General features: G+C 38.6%; 1 protein-coding gene across 2 annotated transcripts in view; it reads right to left on the minus strand.

Annotated features, from left to right (window-relative positions):
* FUT8 (fucosyltransferase 8) overlaps positions 1 to 17,043 on the minus strand; it is a 140,735-nt gene that overhangs the window by 102,153 nt on the left and 21,539 nt on the right. Inside the window, exon 2 of one of the 2 annotated variants that reach the window (XM_072427851.1) lies at positions 5,536 to 5,727. The exons of the other annotated variant lie outside the window; for it this stretch is intronic. The gene's annotated coding sequence lies outside the window, so the exon portion shown is untranslated. The remainder of the gene's footprint in view (positions 1 to 5,535; positions 5,728 to 17,043) is intronic. 2 annotated transcript variants of the gene reach the window in all.

Genomic DNA, 17,043 nt, shown 5'->3' on the forward strand with positions numbered 1-17,043 from the left:
ATATATATATATATATATATATATATATATATATATATATATATTCTCCCCAGAAATGTTTTTTCAGCCGGGTGGTGGGAAGCTGTAGCCGGGTGGTAAAAGTAAAAAAGGGGTGTGGCAAAACACAGCAAATTTAGTGCTCCCAGTTTGCCATAGGTAATCAGTAACCGCTTATTGTTTCAGTGTTCTACCTTCTCCCAATAATTTGTTACAACTTTGTAATGCCTGCCCCGTTAGTATATCCAATTTTTCTATTCTATGTATTTTGCCACAACTGTCCTATGCCATGTATTGTGACCCAACTTACTAGTGTTCTAAGTTTTAAGAGTGTATTCCTTTGTAGTAGTGAAATAGTATAATGAATGTGGTGTAACAAGTTAGGCTTAGATCATATTAGCAGCAAAAAACATTTACCCCTTCTGAGTAACTTCTGGCAACTGCTAGGCACCTAGGATTGCTAACAGGCGGTAAGTGCTGGGCTTTTTCAGAGCTAGAAGTTTTTTAAGCAGCAGTGGTTCCTGCCATGAGGAATGGACAAATGTAACCTTACTGCCGGGTGTGAATTCAGCCTAACTTTAGATGTGCTCCTGTGTCTATATTTAGTTAAAGTGAACTTTTGTGAAAACATTTTTTTTTCACTTGATTCTTTTACAAAATTAGCTCAGTGGACCCACGCTGGCTCACTTGTACGTCCAGTGCTGCCTTCCACTGCACATGCATGAGATTGAACACTTTTTTATTCATTATAGGAAAGCCTCTAAAGGCAAATATCCCAGGAGGCTGCGGATTCCCCCTTTGGTCTTTACCGAAATGGAAGTGAAGTCTGAAGGGGAGAGGTCCTCTCCAGAAAAGTGTAAAAACAAAAAATAAAAAAAAACTAAAAACGCACATTTTTCCATTACATAACAGAGAAAGTCACTCTTTAATATAATGTTAAAAATGTGGCGATGCTTTAATAGCATCATGCATGTGATATCAGATGGGGACAAGACAGCCAGTGATCCCCTCTCATCATTGTCTATATTCTATTAAAAAAAACAAAAAAAAAACACTGTCTGTGAAGTTTATCCACTGTGTGTAATAATGTCATCAGCAACACAGTGTGATAGCTGTGTGTGTAAAAGCTGCTTGTCATTCTGCAGCCTAACAATTTGCTGTGGTCAAACCTTCATATCGCCTAAACCGTTCGTTGTATTAACTTGAAATTTTTAAGGTGCATGTGGAGGCAAAGGAAACTTAAACTGTAAGTGCAAGTGGGGGACACTTGTGGCTAAACCCTTCTAAAATGTAATTAGTATGGAATTATGAGAACATAAATCTCTACCTAGCAAAGTTTGCTGCCTGCTCTGTTACACATGTGTGTCTGCATCTCTACCTCAAACCCCAATTTCCCCAGAATTAAGAGGTGCAGGGAAACAAAAATATAGGTGGAAGTGGGAGACATCATCACCATGGCATCATTACAACATTAAAAATAAAATGTCCCTCAAAATGCACTTCCTTGTTACACATGACCTTCCAGTACCTCAACCTCAATAAAATTTAGTGAGCAGAGTTCATTTTCTAATGATGCCATAGTGATGAAGTTTTAGGGGATGTTAGTCACAGATGTTCCCCACTTGTACCTTTATTTTTGGTTTCTTACACCTCCCCATTCCCCAAATGAAGTTCAGAATGTTAGTTAAGTGGACAGTAATGTGTAACAGGGCAGGGAAGCCCATTTTAATGGGCAGAGTGTTTTATGTTCTAATGATGCTGTAGTAATGAGATTGTAAGGGGAGAATGTGCCCGACACTTGCATATTTTCAGAAAAATTGGTGATCAAAGAAGAAAAGCAGACAGTTTCATAGGTATAGATTTGTGACAGGTAGGTATATATTTAGGGGCCCACCCCAATGCTCCTTGCTATGTTAGTGGCCCCGGGATACCCAATTTGCATTTTCAATTTAGGACTCCTAGTTGCACTTTCCTCTGAAACAGCAACCCCAAAGTTCAATTTTCATAACTTTTTACATTTGTGGCCCCCATATCTTGAAATTCTTTAAAGCTGGAAATCCCAGCTCGTGCTATGAGATGAGGGCGGGGCTGCCTGTGTCCCCTTCACATGAAGGCTAAACTGTGTGTGCTCACCTCTCATCCGCAGCAGCAATCCTCTGAACGGATGACACACAGCACAGATGGCACAGAGCAGCCTCACTGAGATCTGTGCGGAAGATGAGAGCTGCCGAGGAGAAGTGGGTGGGGTATTCACAGCAGCCGGGCGGAGCAACCGGCTAAAACCCTCTGGGGAGAACTATGATACATACATACAATGTAACTGCATGGAAAGCAGTTTTGATGAATTCAACCTTGATTTGACAGGTTCACAGTTAATTTGTAGCAAATTACAACTTTGTTGTTTACGTATACTCCAAATTTTCCAACGATTTTAGAGTATAGAACATGCTCAAGTGTGGCATTTACTGATGCTGCAGCGATAATACAAATATATTCCAAAGATTGTGAAATATTTCAAACTAAACCGTTGACTCAGAACACAATTATAGCAGATTAATTTTTGTTAATTACTGGACAAAATGTTGGTGTGGAAACATGTACACCAATAATTGTTTGCGCTCGTAAGAGAATGGTTTATGAGCACTCTCATGGGCAAAAAGATATTGTCGTTTGCAGTTTTATCAGTTTTAATAGTTATGTGATGATGGTTCTTGGCCAAACTTAGCACCGAGACATGATGCTATCGTATGTGCTGTAATGGCTTATTCCCACCACAGCAAATATACTTTTTTTGTGCATGCTGCCATGCATTCAACAGCCTATTCATTTCTATAAGCAGCCAAAAGAACCACATTGCACAGAAATGTAGGGCAGGCTGCTTTAAAGATTTTACGCACATCAATCCCCTTCACTGTAAACCATATTAAAGTGTACATGAGCTCTGGATTGCAGATCACAGAGTTGGAGAAAATGTAGTGATAAAATACCTGGGGACAGATTTGCAACAGAGCTCTCAGACTCGTGTGAGTGCACCGCTGATCTTTGTACGGCACTGTGGTCTATGTCAGAGGTATATTTGACTGTATGTATGTATTGCTCAGTGACAGTGTGCCTTTTGCTTACATACTTTTTTTTTGGCTGTTACAAAATTTCAGGCCTGTAATATTGCCTTCGAGAAAACGTAAGGCAATTAGCCGAGTACAATCAATGGCAAAATAACACCATAGACAAGAAAATCCCAAGGACAGGAATAGAAAATTTGCCATGTTGCCCGAGAGAGCTAATACATCTAGAGCTTCAGAAACAGTACAACAGCATGGGGCCCGACTACAGGATAACAGAGATAGAGCCACTACTACATCTAGAACTTCAGAAACAGTACAAACATCGTGATACCCAAAAACAGGAAATGAGAGTAAGAGCCAGACGATCACGGACTGCAAAACATTTTAGCATAGCACTGGAAGGATTCCACTACGATCCACATAAAGACTACTCGCAGCATGCAAGCGTTAACATCCGAAAAATGGAAATTGTTGTAGTTACTGTCAGGCCAAGAAGTTTAAATCTGAGTCTCCTGGTATTTGCTGCACAAATACAAAGGACAAACTCTGCCAACTGGAAACACCACCCACCACAAGAACTTTGGAAATACACATCAGCAAATACCTCAGAGTCAAAGCAATTTTTTAATAATATAGAAAATACAACTCATGTTTCCAAACGACATCATTCGGCACCACACCAGTTGTTCAACAGCCTGGATTTGCAAGGGCAAATTTACCATAAAGCAGGATCATTACTTCCGCTGCCAAATCAACTACCAAACTTTCTACAACTATATTTTATTGAAAATGAACTAATAGAAACTGACCAGTGGTGCACCTACATCTCGAGAACAAAGTTTCAGATTGTCTTAAAGTTACAAAGGATGTTTCATGAGCACAACGTTCTTAGTGAAACATTTAAAACAGCATTGGAACATATGCCAACGGATGAACATAAAGTTGTCAAAACAGCAGACCAAAGACAGGCAGGCGAACATGAACGACGATTTAATGCTCCTCAGGTAGATGAAGTTTGAGCAATGGGATATCGTCATTCAATGACGCAGCAAATCATTCCAGCGCATTTCAGAAACACATTGATCTTATGATGCTCTACAGTACCCAGTGATATTTCCCCGAGGTGAAGATGGATAACATTTTAATCTGAGGCAGGTTAACCCAAAAACAGGTGAACCAACCAGCAAAAAAGTTTCAGCCATTGATTTCAATGCATACAGAATAATGGTTCGAAATACCTAACAGAACTCATCGTTGATATGTATGCTAAAATCAAGAGTGAACGTCTTTACATTTGTCTACATCAATGTAAACTAAGAGTTAAAGAGTATTTTCACCTTAGAGATGCTGTGGCAAATGGCGCCAACGCTGAAAACCTTGGTGCCTTAAGTCATACTACCATCTATATTTACAGGTAGTCCCAGACACATGCACGAATACACGCAAGATGCTATGACCTGTGTGAGGACATACGGGAGACCAGACCCAGACCAGATTTTATCACCTTCATCTGTAATCCAACTTGGACAGAGATCAAGTAGATGCTTACCAATAGTCAATAGTGAGTGCCATGACTTGATTGCCAGAGTATCTTAACAGAAGCAGTTGAAACTAACTGACTTTATAACAAAGGCCCATGTCTTTGAACTGCCAAGTTGCTGGATGTACACAATTGAATGGCAATGCTGGATGTACACAATTGAATGGCAAAAGGGAGGACTGCCACACTCACACAATTTAATCTGGTTGGTGGACAAAATTCAGCCAACACAAATCGATGACGTTATATCTGCCGAGTTGACTGACCCAAAACAAGATCCTGAACTTTATGCAGTGGTAACGAAAAACATGTACCACAGATCATGTGGAAATCTCAATCCCAACCTTCCTTGAATGAAGAACAGAAATTGTACCAGGAAATACCCAAGAAAATTGATTCAAGAGACACAAACCAGAAACAACGGTTATCCTCTATAGACGGCGAGCTGCAGAGGATCGGAGGATTAACAGGAAAAAAAAATATACGTGGCAAAACAAATAGAAATGGACAATAGGTGGGTTGTGCCATTTTAGCCGCTGTTGTCAAAAATGTTTCAGGCACACATAAATGTGGAGTACTATAACAGTGTGAAATCAATCAAATATGTGTGCAAGTATGTTAAAGGTAGTGTGATATGGCTGTTTTCGGCCGAAGCAACCAGAGAACTAACGATTGTGATTGCGGTATCAGTTGGGAAGATACATTCGCAGCAACGAGGCTGTTTGATGAATCCTAAGGTTTCTCATTCACGAAAGACAGCCTACTGTTTGTTGTTCATCTCAGCGTCCATTTACAAAATGGCCAGAGAGTTTATTTCACAACAGAGAGCACCCCTACAGTGGTTGATCAGCCACCAAACACGACCTTAACAGCATTCTTTTAACTGTGTCAACAGGATCCTTTTGCAAGGACTTTTGTCATATCTTGACCTACCTCGATATTACACATGGAATACATCCAGGAAAGTTTTCTGTAGAAGAAAGGTTGGCCAGCCTGTCCCTGGACACGATGCAGTCTCAAGTGATGACTTAGGTTGAGTGTACATGGTTCAACCCCAATAACGCCGAATGCTATTTCCTTAGTATGCTTCTTCAATCAGTTCTAGGACCAACATCTTTCACTGATCTAGGAACAGTAAATGGGGAAGTATGTCAGACATTTAGAGAGGCCTGTCAGAAGTTGGGTTTACTGGAAGGAAAATTTTTAATTGGAATACTGTGTGGTGGATATGTTAAGTTTTTAACTTGAATTTTTGATTGTACCTAACCCTGGATTATATAGATATTTAAAATGAAAGACAGAAAGGATAGGGTTTTCGGCACAAATATTAGAATTATAATTGGTAGTAACAAGTTTCACACGTATCAAATACAAAAAAAATAAAAATGATGTCCTTTTTCCATTATGTCACAATAGTTTCTTGTGATACATACAAGATTTTGTTGTGGCCTAATGAGGCACTATACAGAGTTCAAGTGACATTAAACAAACTATAAATCACCATATTATGGTTAAAAAGGTATAAACCCATTCGTATCAAACATAGTACCCTACGCATTTCGCCATTGTGGGCTTTCTCAGGCGTAGTAGTAGGTCAACAAAGAATTTTCTATGTATATGCAAAGGGTTCAAGTGATCTGAATTTACAAACATAAATGCAAAGGTTTAATATAATGCATTGTTAAACAGTACAACGATCATATTTCTCATAGTTTCATCAAATTCAATTCAAGTAATAAGGTTTTTGATTTGAAACTTATAATATGTTAGGTTTAGGTAGATCTATCTTTTGAGAAGATATACTGTATACATAGATCAAATATATACAATAAATTCAGGCAATGGAGTTTCAAAAATATATATAAAGTAGAAATAAATATCACACTTACATAGTTCAAATATGGCCTAATCTTGAAAGGAGAGTAAAGCAAACCTCAGGATTGAGACAAGCTGAAGAGTTCTGGGGAAATAGAGTAGTGTGGTAGAATCCCTTGTGTTAATATAGTTAGGTTTAAGTATTTATGTTGTCATACAATATATGTATAGGTAAGGTAGAGAAGTTGGATGGTAGCTCAATTTAAACAGGTCTCAATTTCAAGAAAAGAGATAGTAAATGCTCACTGGCAGATGTAATCAGCAAAGTAAGTTTGCCAAATAAGCTTCCACAGTGTGAATACTACAAGTAAAAAAAAATGTTACTCTTAAGTATTTATATTCATAGTCATAGTAATTATTATTCAATAGAAATCATGAATGACAATAACTGAAATGTACCTGAATTATACAGAGATATCTCCTTCTGTTGCTGCTGGAAGTGATTGTTTGCTCGTTTGGATATAGCCTTGTTTGTGGTTCCCATGGCGCCCTCCTAATAGGAAGACGGCATCCTAGGGACCTCTCATATACCTACGTGCACATAAGCAGAGTGGGGATGCCTCTGGGGGCTGGCCTGGTGATGCCGGGATGAGTAGCGGCACGTGTCGTATGTCGTCATTTGTTGGGAGAGGGCGGGTCTTCTGTCATTTGGCTCAGTGCTGGTGATAGCTAGCAGCCGTCTCCAGCCCAGCATCCCCGTCTAAGAAGACGAGGATATACGGGGAAAAGACAGAGCCATCCCCAATAAGGGGTGGGCTTGCCTAAGTTGCACCCCAGAAGTCCAGGGTGCCCTGGTTCCCGCAAGTCGGGTGAGAAAGGAGGCGCCCTCTACAAGTATTGTGCCTGATCGTGGTTACGGAACGTATGAATAGAGTGAGAAGAGCAGACAAATATTATATGCATTATCTCATATAGGATTGTGTAAATCATAGTTGGGACATGACAAAAACAAAACAAAAATCCTTATACAGTATAAGTATTCATTCTGGTTATAAATAAATTTTGTTACAGTATTGCTGAAAGTAACATCCAATTTGTAGAATATTTCAGTACATACTGTGAGATCGTCTGTAGCAACGGGGGGTGTTTCAAGCAGAAAACAGAGCCAGCAGGTTTTAAGTGCATCAAGGGTTTTTTTCACTTAACACTATTTCCGCACAAAACAGGCAAAACAAAACAAACAGCAAAAATAAAGCCTGGCAACTTGGCCGCTAACTCACTGTTAGTTCCCTTAACTAGCAATCCAGCTCAACCTAGTGCTGTGCAGGACTCTAAGGCCCTAACCAAACATCTTTTGTAACAAAGTCTGGGTCTTTACTCACAGTTCCCAGTTCACCTTGGACCACCTGCATTTCAGGTGAGACAGTTGATCATACCCAGGCCTTTAACTCCCCCACCTGGCCAAGAAGCCTGGTACTTCAACTACACCTTCAGGTTAAAAGTAAAACTGACCAAACAGAAAAATACACTGCGTATACCCTGTATCTGGGGAATGTACTGGTCATCCTGGAGGAAACCCTGTAATTTATTTGGCCAGCTGTTACAATACATAACTATAATAATATAACATAATCTAACATCCCAGTATCACATAGTAGCTGAACCAAAATATGTTAATTTGGGTTTAAGTCTGTTTGATGCTGGTAGTTAATATTATAGAAAAGGTTTAAAACTGAATACATCATTTAAGCCAGGGTAATGGTTGGCTTTTAATAAAAAAAGATCCACTTAGTTTCTACCTGTAATAGTTTTTTTTATCAAAGTTTCCCCCTCTGCTGCAAATGCGATACTGTGCAGGTCAAAATTTTGCATTGTTACTATGTGGTAGGTAATTGTAGTAACCATTTTCCCATTTTCAATCATGTATATATGCTCATAGATTCATTTTCTCAAAGGACTTTTTGTTTTGCCCATGTAAAATCTTGTACATGAGCCAAAAATAATGTATATAATGCCTGTTGATTAGCAATTGACATGGCGATTAATCTTATGTATTGTACCATTTGGTAAAGGAAGTACTAGATTTTCATGAATCTATTCACACTGGCTGCAATGACCACATTTGAATGTGCCCAAAGGTTTGGATTGATCTAGTGTTAGTAATTGTGAATTATAATGTAATTTGAACTAAAGAATCTCGTAAAGAACATGATTTACTGTATGTAATACATGGTTTGTCCCCTACTATAGTAGAGATGTCCATTGAACCGGGTAATGTATCTAAGCGTTTGTTGGGTATAGGATGATTTGGTTATTAGGTATAATTTCTATTGAGGTGTTGAACTTTTTGGTAGGTTCGTTTTAGACGTTTTTTTACTGTATCCCCTTGCCATAAGTCTTTCAGGGAGTGCATTAGCTTCTATGTTGAAATCTAAAGTTGATGTACAATTTCCACGAAGTCTCAGCATCTGACTGTACAGAATGCTTTTTATTAGTGATTTAGGGTGGGCACTTTGAGAATGAAGGATTGTATTCCCTGCTGTCTCTTTTCTATATAAGGAAGTTGTAACATGCAGGTCGTTAGATATGTTAACAAATATATCAAAGGTGATTTGGTATGATTGTATATTTTAAGTGAATTTAGGATTGAATCTGTTCTCATGAAGTGATTCAAGCATGTTTTTAAGAGGTTCAGGGGGGCCTGTCCAAATTATTAGGATATCATCGATAAAGCGAAGTCACAAGTATATGTATTGGTGATATCGATTGAATTCTGGTTTGGAAAATAATTGTTTTTTTCATAGTCCTAAGTACAGGTTTGCGTATGATGGCGCACATTTTGTCCCCCATCGCAACCCCTTGTGATTGTATATAGTACTGATTGTTAAATGTAAAAATGTTGCGGGTTAGAATGTATTTGAGAAGTTTGTCGATGAAGGTATTATAGGAATGTAGGGTTGGATCGTTTGAAGAATGGATGAAATAATTTCTATTCCCTTTGAGTGGGAAATGCTGCTATAAAGAGCTTCAATATCCACTGTGACTAAAGATGTATTAGGGGGGACTGTTTTGTAACGTTTGGAACAGTTGAATTGTGTCCTTAAATATGATGGTAACTGGGTCACAAGGGGTCTTAAGTATCAACTAAATCTCTGGCTCTTGATGAAATAGAGTCAATGCCCGCTATAATTGGGAGGCCTGCTGGATTAGTTTTTTTTATGAATTTTGGGAAGTCTATAAAATGTGGGTATTAGCGGATATTTGATCCATAAAAAGTCTTTTGTCTTAGTATCAATTATTCCAGATGTATGGGCCTCACTAATAAGCGAGTATTATTCTTCATCGTAATTCTCAGCCTCTTCTTGATTAATACTGTACCAATCTCTATCCTGGAGTATGTTAAGACACATATGGATAATCAGAACTATGTCCAAAATGACAATGTTTCAGCTGGTTTGATTGTGATTGATTTGTTGTTTTGCAAATTCTTCAGGGCTTGTTGTTGTAGAGAAGTTAAGAGATGGTTAGATGGCCTTTGGATCTAAACCTAGAACATCTTTTGTGACATGCGTGTTGTATGTGAGGGAAGGAAAAAACGTTGATTTGTTACATTTTATAGGTATAATAGTTGTATTAGGAGGGTGCGTTGTAAATCAATGTTGAGTCTATTTCATGGGTCATTAGATTACTTTCTGTATAAAGTTCTTGTAAAGCTTTTAGAGTTCGAAAGTCTTCAATGTTAAAGTCCTTAAATTGAAAAGTTTCCAAAGGAATGTTTGTTTTTTTGAGGTATCATACATTAGTTTAAGTGTTAGGTTTCTAGCAAAAAGGTGAATAATTTTGACTACCTCCAATTTTTTTAATTGGCTAGATGGTCAAAAGGATACTCCCATTTTGAGGACTCCCTCTTCAATAGGAGTTAGAACATAAGTAGATAGAAATTGTAAACCTAAGTCTGATTTTGGGGTTGGCGTTTGGGGAAGTATTCTAGGATTGACCTTTGTATGTGTTTGGGTGAGGGGATCACCTGGGTCAGTGCCCCTAAAAAAGTGTACGTTTGCGTATACATAGAATTCTTTTTTAGAATTCTCAAATTCTTTGTTGACCTACTACTACCCCTGAGGAAGCCCACAGTGGCGAAACTCGTAGGGTACTACAGTTGATACAAATGGGTTCATACTTATTTAACCATAATATGGTGATGTATAATTGTTTACTGGAAGGAGACCAGCACTGGGATGACATATTGGGAGAAGCCGAATTAATCTCCCTCCCACAGCAAATCAGAAACCTATTTGCAATAATTTTGACTACATGCAGTCCATCCAATACAAACACTTCACAGAAAACATAAAAGGAGGCCCTAAGTGAGGATATACTGGCCAAAGTCCGGACAGAAAATCACACATTAGAAATTACCTTTGGTCCCGACATTTTCAACAAGGCTTTGATTATTCTTGAGACAAACGTGTGGCCATGATCAAAAAAACATTACTGCAACTTGGCTTGCCTGCACCAGTCCGGGAACCACAAGATGTAATTTACTCAGATTACATATGTGAAAAGAACCACAACGTCAAAGAGCTGAGTGCATACGTTGCTAATAAGAAACCACTTTTAAACCAAGATGAGAAAAAAAGCATACAAAATTATCAAGAATCAGGTAGCGAAAAAACAAGGCAGTTTTTTCGCTACCTGATTCTTAACTAATTTTTAACTAATTTAATTCTGGCCACAATCTGGGCTCAGGGAGAAGTTGCTCTTGCCATCGCCTCTTCAGGAATTGCAGCAATGTTAATGGAAGGAGAGAGGACAGCCCATTCTTCACTTAAGTTGCCACTTGACATTGCCAGGCAGGAAAATCTTACCTGCAACCTAAGTAAGGCAAATGGTCGCGCACAGGTGTTCAAGTCACGTAAATTAATTGGATGGGATGAATGCCCCATGGCTCACAAGAAAGCTCTCGAGGCCCTTCACATCACTCAGAGATCTGAGAGGAAATAATCTGATAGGATGAGCTCCTATCTGTATGTACTCCTCTGTGGAAACTTTCGTCAAACTCTGCTCGTCATCCCAAAGTCAACACTCACTGTTTGGCTTGTAAAACAAGTGGCTCTTTGATCAAGTGGAGTTAGAAAACACAGGAGTCTGATATTGTGCATTAGGGAGTTGTGTCTTTTGTTTCACTGTTTGGTTGAGTTAGAAAACACAGGAGTCTGATATTGTGCATTTGGGAGTTGTGTCTTGTGTTTCACTGTTTGGTTGTGCTTGCTTGACTGTCAGTTTTGTTTTAAACAGCTTTTTTTCCTTTCTGACCTCTAAGGGGGAGTGGTCACAGGTGATTTAAGTTCTTGGGGCACTCATTTTGAGCTTGCTCACTGTTTGGCTTGTGAAACAAGTGGCTCTTTGATCAAGTTGAGTTGGAAAAACAGGAGTTTGAAAACAAAAGGAGTTAATTCCTTATAGTAACCACAAACTGTAAGTAACCCTTTTATAACTCTTTGTAAACAAAAATTGTAACTGGGAAATTTAGTGATAGCAAGGTGGAAGGTTTGGTTTAGTGCACAGACTGCCACATGTATGCACAAATGGAGCAACAGCTCCTAGGTGAATACCGCTGTGACCAATGTGAGCAAGTCGCCTTTCTGGTATCTCGCAGTGGAGAGCTGGAGAAGCACACTGCAACACTGAAATAACTGGACCACCTTGAGAGGGGTCTCCTGCACACTGAGCAGGCAGTTAATGGCTTGGATGTGGAGGGTGGAGAGGTTAGTCAGGATGAACATGTAGGGAGTTGGGTTAATGTAGCTAGAGGGAGTGGTAGGGGCACCCAGAAAAGGAAGGCCAGCCCTGTGTTTGAGCACACCAACATGTTTGCAAAGTTATGTGAAGATGTCCTGGTGGCAGACCAAGTGGTGGCAACTCTAGATGTTACTGCTACCCCTAACAGCCGGGAGAGCAGCACATCTAGTAGTGGTGGGGAGGGAAACGCAGGAAGGAAAAGACAATTGGTTGTCATAGGGGATTCTATGATCAGGAGGATGGATAGAATAGTTTGTTGCCCGGATCCCTTCAACGAAATAGTTTGCCATCTCCCTGGTGCCAAGGGTTCGGCATGTGATGGATTGAGTCCTGGTGTAGAAGGGAAGCATTTGGGTTTATAGAGCACTGGGGTGACTTTTCATTGGGGTAGACCTTGTATGCCAAAGAAGGTTTGCACCTAAATAAAAAGGGGGTCTGCTGTGCTAGGGGAAGGATTTAGGGGGATGGTGAAGGGATATTTAAACTAGGGCAGAGGGGGGAGGGACTGGTAAATAAAGTGGCAGAAAGGTTAGTCAGGGGTCAGACTCTAGTGGAGGGTGGATTGGGGATAGTTGAGGGGAGGATTATGGATAATTGTAAGGAGCTTCTTATGTTACAAACAAACATTGGATTGTGCAGTACTAATTGTACTAAAAAAAAAGGATTTGGCAAACAAGGATGGTAAAAGCAGCAATGGTTTAAAGGGCCTGTTCACCAATGCTAGAAGTCTAGCAAACAAGATAGGGGAGTTGGAAGCATTATTGGGTGAAGAGGATTTTGACTTGGTTGGTATTGACTTCATACTGTCTAGGGGGAATACATCTGGGGGAGTAAGAAATGGAAAAGGATCTGGGGGTGCTGGTAGATCATAGACTTAATAACAGCATGCAAAGCTAGTAAAGTACTAGACTGCAGAGATGGAGACATAATCCGGCCCTGTACAAAGCATTGGTCAGACCACATCTGGAATATGCAGTGCAGTTTTTTGTGCACCAGTTCACAAAAAGGACATTGTTAAATTGGAGAGAGTGCAGAGAAGGGCAACTAAATTAATAACATGAATGGAGGAGCTCAGCTATGAAGAGAGATTAGCTGAACTGAATCTAGTCTCCCTTGAGAAGAGACGTTTAAGGGGGGATATGATCACCCTGTATAAATATATAAAGGGTCCATATAGAGAACTCTCTTCCCCATTATTCACTTTGGGATCATTGCAAAGAGTGCCCTCTTGTTTTATGTATCTGGAGGAAAAGAAGTTTAAGCTCCGGATAAGGAAGAGATTCTTCACTGTAAGGTCTGTGAAAATGTGGAATCGGCTCCCTCAGGAAGTAGTTTCAGCAACTACTATAGATTGCTTTAGGAAAATGCTGGATGCTTTTCTAGAAGCACAGAATATACCTGGGTATTAAGGCTTTAAAGTAAAAATAACAGTGACTGTTGATCCAGGGAACATCCGATTGCCTCATGGAATCAGGTAGGAATTTATTTCCCCTGTTGAAGCAAATTGTACCAGGGTTTTTTTTTGCCTTCCTCTGGACCAACTATACTTACAGGGTTTTATATCTGGGATATGTTTATTTCCCTAGTGGTTGAACTTGATGGACTTATGTCTTTTTTCAACCTGACCTACTATGCAAAAGCGGCTGATGAGAGCTACACGTTTAAAACATTCATCTTTGTAGAGACATGTGCTACAGATAACTTTAAAGCAAAACACAAAAGTGCATCTGGGGGATGAAAGTGCTCTAATTTGCTCTAAAAAACTACTCAAAATTAGAGAAGGTAGGTTACACCAGTTGAGTCTTCTGGCAAGAAAAAATTGACATCCGATTTCTGTAATCTGGTGATGTCCATTGCAGAGATAACAGATGCAGTCTATCCAGCAATTTTACAAAACTATCACAATTTTAACTGGTTGCGAGAGAGGACAATTCTTGCTGCTAAAAATGAAGATGTCGATGAAATAAACAATCAAATACTTGCCATGTTACCAGGCGTAGTCACTGAATACAAGTCTATCTATACCATAGTGGATGCCGATGAGGTCATCAATTTCCAAACAGAATTCCTAAACTCACGTGATACACTGATACACTCACGTGATATCTTCTTCTACTTAAAGTCGGCTCTCCAATTATTTTACTACGCAACCTTAACCCACCAAAACTTTGCAATGGCACAAGGGTAAGAAGGTTTGTGTTAAGAAGCTGCTGGCCAATGTAATTGATGTCACTATTTTAACAGGAAAAAGATAGGGTTAAACAGTTATTATCCCACGATACCACTCATTCCCACGGATCTCCCTATACAATTAAAGATATTAGAAATTCCAGTGAGACTTGCGTTTTCTATCACAATCAACAAGTCACAGGGGCAGACTATTACGTACTGCCGAGTGGATTTGAGATCACCCTGTTTCTCCCACAGACAACTTTATGTTCTTGCTAAAGGGTGGGTTCGCAGAATTAATTTATTCTTGCTCGTGGAGGTGATCAAATTTTGTGTTAAAGTAAAAACAGTCAATTTGTCAAAGATTTTACATTATAATTTGTATATTGTACTTCTACTTTTAAAACCTGTTAAAAAAAAATTCTTTGATTTAACACTATAGCTTTTTTTGATTCCTTTTCCTGTGCAAAATAAGATTGCAATAAATAAATACCCGGGCAATGCCGGGTAATGCGCTGGTAATATATAAAGCTTAACCAACCACAAAACAAGTAATTACTGGTGTAAAAACTATACGGAATATACTTATAGTCAGTTTAAATATTCTTACTTTCGAAATTCATAACATCAACATAAATATTAAAAAAAGGACTATGCATAAAAAATTATTTAAGGTTTGATTTTTTTTATATATTACATGCTGGAAAAAATAGATTTTTAGGTGGTCCACACTATTTGATTTACACAACACACCTACCACTTTAAAAGGTTCAAAAAATTGTTAGTGTCAGTGTAAATAAAAGAGGCTTTGCGTACTGCTGCAATAAAACCTTGTAAATCGTAACCTTTATTTGTCTCAACTTATAAAGGATATATTCCCGTTTCAGCAGTCAGCTTTTGAAAAGTCTAATGCAATCTTAACCCAAGTTTCTGAATCCTACTTTCAAGAACTCTCAGATCTACTTTTTTGTTTCATTCATTTTTAACACGTTTACAGGTACGATACCATAAATGCCCTTATGGGCAAAAAAAATTAAAATCGAACCGATCAATATGAACATCTACCAATTCAGGGTCTTATCAGAATCATGGATAAATGGTCCATGTCATAAAATAAACCAATGGTTGATGCCAACAATAAAAACAAGCTTAAGACAAAGTACAAAAACAAAACAAGAACAACAAAATAGCCCAACAAACACAGGGGAACAGATCTAGTTTTTGATCAGATTCCCACATCTGACTGTGCCATTGAATGGAGTTTGAGGCTTAACTAAACTAATCCTGTATTAAAGTAGATCCAAATCAAGATCTGTTCCCACCCATACCTGCTTATCTAGTTCTAACACTACCCAAGATCATGGAAATTCCTCACCTTTTCCGATTGCAGCACAATTCCAAAATTAGATTTCTCCAGCATTAGCAAAAATAAACATTAAAAAAAGAATAAAGGTATAAAAAGAGCACATGGTTCATTGAGCCCTTTCCTTTTTTTCTACTTAAGCGTTAACATTTTATTTACTTTTTGCTTTAAATGTTTGTCAATATAATCAAAAACTTGTCTGAGGTCATGTCACAGGGACCTTTAGTTTAGAGTAACATTTCTTGAAATTTTGCACACCTCCAGTGTTGAAAGTTATAATTAAGTCCCCCTCCAGTCGCTACTGACAAAGGTTATGACCTGGCTAATGGCCAAGTCTTGAAAATGACAAAAGAGTTTATGATTATCATCTGCATGTGTAAATTAGCTTTCATAAAGCTGCCTAATGTAATGCAATAAATTCTCTGTTAAGGCTTGCTGCACGTGTTGACTGAAGATAGAGAGTACTGACAATACATACTACATGAAGATAGAGAGTACTGACAATACATACTACATAAATAGAGTTTTTTCAAAAGTCAGGAAAACCTAAAATCCTGTACATGTTTTACTTTTGGCTAAACCTTTAATATTTTTTAAGGTCATTTAATACACCTTTACTACTGATGAATGCTTTAGACATAGCAGCAAATTTAATGTATATATTCAAGTGCTGGTGATACAGATCAGCATAGGCTTAAAGGTCTATAATTTACAGGAAGTGTAAAGTATTAGTATATCAATGTCTGTAAAGTCAATAGTTAAATACAGATCTTTCTAACTTTAACCTTCTGGAAATGTCTCTTCTGCTCATTCACCCTCCTCAAATTAAAAAAAAGGCATTATATAAAGGGGGTTATCCACCCTTGTATATAATGGTAAAAAGTCATGATAGTTCAGCTTTAGTCTGTTACCTTAATCAGACCCAATTATTTCTTACATCTAACATGAATAGTGGGTTATCATTTATCAATTAGTTGTTGAAAACATAAAAACTTGGCAAAACTATGTTGGAAAAAAAGAGGGGCGGGGATTTTTCCCTAGAACAAATTAATAATGTAAGCAGAACTAAAGCCTAAATGCTAACATACATAGTCTAGTGGGAAGCTTCACAACAAAATACACAAATGCGTTCGGCATTCACATTGGCCGATTGTTGTCAGGGAAGGGCAGCACGGTGGCTCAGGGGTTAGCACTCCGGCCTTTGCAGCACTAGGTCCTAGGTTCGAATCCCAGCCAGGACACTATCTGCATGGAGTTTGCAGGTTCTCCCCATGTCTGCGTGGGTTTCCTCC

This window comes from Pyxicephalus adspersus, chromosome 12 (assembly GCF_032062135.1).
Source record: "Pyxicephalus adspersus chromosome 12, UCB_Pads_2.0, whole genome shotgun sequence".
NCBI lineage: Eukaryota > Metazoa > Chordata > Amphibia > Anura > Pyxicephalidae > Pyxicephalus > Pyxicephalus adspersus.